The sequence below is a fragment of the Nycticebus coucang genome, chromosome 5 (genome assembly GCF_027406575.1).
Source record: "Nycticebus coucang isolate mNycCou1 chromosome 5, mNycCou1.pri, whole genome shotgun sequence".
NCBI lineage: Eukaryota > Metazoa > Chordata > Mammalia > Primates > Lorisidae > Nycticebus > Nycticebus coucang.
The window spans coordinates 52,137,234-52,142,373 of NC_069784.1; the positions used below are offsets into that span (position 1 = coordinate 52,137,234).

At 39.0% G+C, this 5,140-nt stretch overlaps 1 pseudogene across 1 annotated transcript; it reads left to right on the forward strand.

Annotated features, from left to right (window-relative positions):
• Nucleotides 1-1,005: 1,005 nt before the first annotated feature.
• Nucleotides 1,006-3,855, forward strand: LOC128585714 (myoneurin-like; annotated as a pseudogene). The gene has a single exon (XR_008380093.1). The product of XR_008380093.1 is annotated as a myoneurin-like (transcript).
• Nucleotides 3,856-5,140: the final 1,285 nt, after the last annotated feature.

Genomic DNA, 5,140 nt, shown 5'->3' on the forward strand with positions numbered 1-5,140 from the left:
TGGTGTGGTGCCTACAGGGGCACAGGGAGTGGACCTTAAGCATAAGAGAATAGGAACCTTGTCCCAGGGCTTTGAAATTTCCACTCAGTCTGTTTCTGGGCACAACAGTTGTTCAGTACAACTTATTTTGGGAAACTGTAATCCTTGACTCAGAAGGTGGTGCCGTTGTGAATCTCTATTGAGCAGGAGGTGGTAAAGCACGAGGATAGAGTCAGGATATCAGGGCTAGAGTGGAATGGAGGGCTTGTTCAGCCTCCTTTTTGGGGAGCTGGGATAGGAAAATAACCTTCATGGCTTCCACCAGGTGTCCAGCTTCCTTTTGCAAAGGTCCTATAAGGTATTCTTTGTTTTCAGAAATCAAACTGTACTTCCCTAAAATACCTGCTCCTGGCAAAAAATATCTGTTTCAAGATTTATTTTTAGCTAATTTTAGGTACCACTCAACCCTGCTCCACCCTCAGCAAAGATCTAAAGAAGCTGTGAATTAAAGTGGGAGCAGGTATCAGGCTCTGGAGTTTACTTTATCAGAGAGAAACACCTAAAACTGCCATGTTCCCTTCCACATCTCTGCAGGGATAGTCTGCTTTTCTTTTGATTGGCCAAAGGAAGTGTGGCTACTTACACAGAAGGGTAATAGCTACTTACAGAGTTCCTTCCCTCTACTGACTGCCAGTGGTAGACCCACCCTGATCTAATTACACCTAGTAGACAAGCCCTCCTTTCCTCATCTCTTCCCCATTGTGTGTCCTCTGTTCCTCCTAGTTATAGGCATGCACCATGTTCATTCATTCAGTGAGAGCTGGGCATGGGCCAACTAGGCAGTTTTCCAATGTGCCAACCTACAAAAGTTGCTAAAACATTACTAGACTCCAAAACATCGCTGGATGTAATGAAGTAAATGAGAATATCCTTACCAGAACATCTGCCAAAGAGAGCCCTAGATTTGTTTCATTTATTCACTAAGAAAATATCTATTTCTGTCCCAAGATGGTGGAGAGCGAGTGAGGAAACTGTGCTCCCGTGAGCTGCTGTGGATCAAGTGTAAAATTCCATTCTGGTATCAAAATGCAGTATTCACACCACTGTGAACACCTTTTAGAGAGACTGAACAAACAACGAGAAGCAGGTTTTCTTTGTGACTGCACCATAGTGATTGGGGAATTCCAATTTAAAGCTCATAGGAATGTGCTCGCCTTGCTTAGTGAGTATTTTGGTGCAATCTACAGAAGCACTTCTGAGAACAATGTCTTTCTTGATCAGAGTCAGGTGAAGGCTGATGGATTTCAGAAATTGTTGGAGTTTATTTACACAGGAATTTTAAATCTTGATAGTTGGAATGTTAAAGAAATTCATCAGGCTGCTGACTATCTCAAAGTGGAAGAGGTGGTTACAAAATGTAAAATAAAGATGGAAGATTTTGCTTTTATTGCTAATCCTTCTTCTACAGAGATATCTAGTATTACTGGAAACATTGAATTGAATCAACAGACTTGTCTTCTTACTCTGTGAGATTATAACACTTGGGAGAAATCAGAATTCTCTGTAGATTTAGTTCAGGCAAATCCTAAACAAGGAGCTTTGACAAAGAAGTCATCTCAAAGTAAAAAGAAGAAGAAGCCTTTCAACTCCCAGACAGCAGGACAGAATAAAACAGTGCAATACCCCAGTGACATTTTAGAAAATGCATCTGTTGAATTATTCTTAGATGCAAGTAAGTTGTCCACACCTGTAGTAGAGCAAATTGCACAGAGAAATGGTAATTCAGAACTTGAGTTGACATCAGTTATGGAAAACACTTTTCCAGCGCAAGATACTGTGCAAATTGTTACAGTGAAACGGAAATGAGGAAAATCACAGCCCAGCTGTGCTCTGAAAGAACACTCTATGTCCAACATAGCCAGTGTCAAGAGTCCATATGAGCTGGAGAACTCGGGAGAAGAGCTGGATCAGAGGGACTCCAAGGCCAAGCCCGTGTGCAACACGTGTGGGAAAGTGTTTTCAGAAGCCAGCAGCTTGAGAAGGCACATGAGAATACACAAAGGAGTCAAACCTTACGTCTGCCAGTTGTGTGGAAAGGCATTCACTCAGTGTAACCAGCTGAAAACACACGTAAGAACTCACACAGGTGAGAAGCCATACAAATGTGAATTGTGTGATAAAGGATTTGCTCAGAAATGCCAGCTGGTCTTCCATAGTCGCATGCATCATGGTGAAGAAAAACCCTACAAATGTGATGTGTGCAATTTACAGTTTGCAACTTCCAGCAATCTCAAGATCCATGCAAGGAAGCATAGCGGAGAGAAGCCATATGTCTGTGATAGGTGTGGACAGAGATTTGCCCAGGCCAGCACCCTGACCTATCACGTGCGGCGGCACACCGGGGAAAAGTCGTATGTGTGTGACACATGTGGGAAGGCATTTGCTGTCTCTAGTTCTCTTATCACTCATTCTCGAAAACATACAGGTGAAAAACCATACATATGTGGTATTTGTGGGAAAAGTTTTATTTCCTCAGGAGAGCTCAACAAACACTTTCAATCCCATACAGGAGAAAGACCATTTATCTGTGAATTGTGTGGAAATTCTTATACGGATATTAAAAATTTAAAGAAGCACAAAACAAAAGTCCATTCTGGTGCAGATAAAACTCTAGATTCCAGTATAGAAGATTATATTGTGAGTGAACAAGATTCCATACAAAAAAAGCCCTTTATCAGAAGCTATGGATGTGTAGCCTTCCTATGTGATTTTGCCTCTAGCTCTTCCACTTGGGGCTGAGGACCACCACATGCTTCTGCCTGTCACAGATAACCAGTCTCCTACGTCAGAGATGTTGTTGAGGTCAACTGTGAATGGCTATGCAGGACCACAGCTGATTTTTTTTACAACAGTTATACTAAGTTTGTGAGGAACATGGGATCGCTAAGACATTTCTGGGAGTAACACAGACATCTCTGGCAAGGTGCATATATCCATAGTAAATTCCCATTCATTGGAGTTGTGACTATTTTTCATTCACTGAAGTAAAGCACCTGATACATCATAAACGCAATACTTGTTTGATTTTTGGCTGTTATATCTAGACTAGACTACACACAGATTTTTAAGAAATGGATTATACTACAGTAGCACTATTTTGGGTTGATAAGTTTTCTTTTAAAGCTGCCTTAATTCCACTTGTACTTTTTTTTTTTTTAAGGGGGTCTTGTTGCCTAGGCTGGAGTGCAGAGGCACAATCATAGCTCCAGTGATCTTTCCACCTCAGCCTCCTGAGTAGCTGGGACTACTGTCATGTGCCACCTCACTCACCTAATTTTTGTACTTTTTGTAGGGATGGGGTCTCGCTCAGGCTGGTCTTAAACTCCTGGCCTCAAGTGATTCTCTTGTCTGGACCTCCCAAAAGTGCTGGGCCTACAGATGTGACCCACTGCACTTGCCTTGCTTTGCCTCTTAGAGTTGCCCTTTGTTGACTGAAGTATAATCACTTTATTTGATGTAGTTTTGTTTTCCTCCCCTCAAAATTTAAGCAAAATCTATTGACACTATCAGCCCAAGAATGTTGCTGTTTGTAAGCCCCATAGACCGATAAATAAATGCAGGGGGAAAAAAATAAAATTGCTCATTTTTGCCTGTGAAAATTTAGGGACTGAATAAGAATTGTGCTATTTCTCTATTACTGTATTCATTAGAGGTAACTTTCTAATGAAACAAAAAGAAATGTTTCTCTTAAAGCTAAAAAACTGCATGTAAATTTTTATTTATTTAGAATTTAGTATTCTGGAGAACACCAAGATCAGTACTTCAGGTTTGAGTTGTTTAGACTATATTTTCAAAATGAATTTTAGATATTTGGTGTTTTTATCTTGTCAAAGACAGTTTCAAAATTTGATTCAGTTTATGTTCTACTAGTTTTCTAGATTATTGGAGATGAGAAAGATGCTGAGTTTTGAAAAATTTGGATAAGCCTTTCATACCTGTTATGCACTTTTCAAAATAAATATTCTAAAAAGATTTTTCTAGATATAAACATAATGCACACTAGAAATCACCTGCTTCTAAATTTGATATATTGCATAGAGAGTTTAGAAATGAACTCCATTATAAGTAAACATGCGGGGTTATAGCAAAAGCCAGTTTATTAACTATTTTATATTTGAGTTTTCTATAAGCTTTGGGTTTTTATATTTTATAAATTAAACCATAAATTTTGGTTGTTGTTGTTGGGTCACAAGAGTCCTTTTCCTTCCAAATGAATGTACAAAATTCAGTATTATCCTGACATTTGATACCACTCTTCCCCATCCCACTTTCCTCATATGAAATTATGAAATTATCAGTTCCACAAAGTTAGTGCCTGTAGTCCTGATCAAATACCATGGTAACATTATTTCTAATTTTTGCCATCCATATAGTTGTAGCATATTTGTTTTCTGGTTTTAAACTACACCTGTAATAAAATTAATGTTTTTTTAAAAATGAAAATATCTATTTCTTAGAGAATGTCTATTTCTTAGATATCTTAGAAAATGTCTATTTCACTCATTAATTCAATAGATACTTATATAGCACCTTAAATATTATGTACTAGGCTTTGTTCTAGGCTCTAAAATACAGTGATGAGCAAGACAAAGTCTTTGTCATGGCGGAATTTACATCCTAATAGAAGATGGGTCATATACAAGGATCTTGGGCCAAGTTCCTCAGAAGTAGATACTGAAATTATTTGGTTTAGTAATTAGTGTGAAATGGAAATTAAAAGTGTTAGGGGCAGTAAAGAAATATAGGACCTTGTGAAACTGGAAAAGTCAAATCTTCTTGGCCTCAAATAATAGGAGTTAACATGAAAAATATATTTGTGCAACAAAGGTTCATTAAGATTTCATAGTAAGCCTGGTCCAGTGGCTCACGCCTGTAATCCTAACCCTCTAGGAAGCTGAGGGGAGAGGATCAACTGAGCTCAGCAGTTTGAGACCAGCCCAAGCAAGAGTGGGACCCCTGGGGAACTGGGATAGGAAAGTTAGCCTCATGGCTGCCACCAGGTATCCAACCTCCTTTTGCAAAGGTCTTGTGAAATACTCTTTGTTTTCAGAACACTACATGAAGGAATGCTGCAAACCAGAAAAAGATAAATTAGACAATT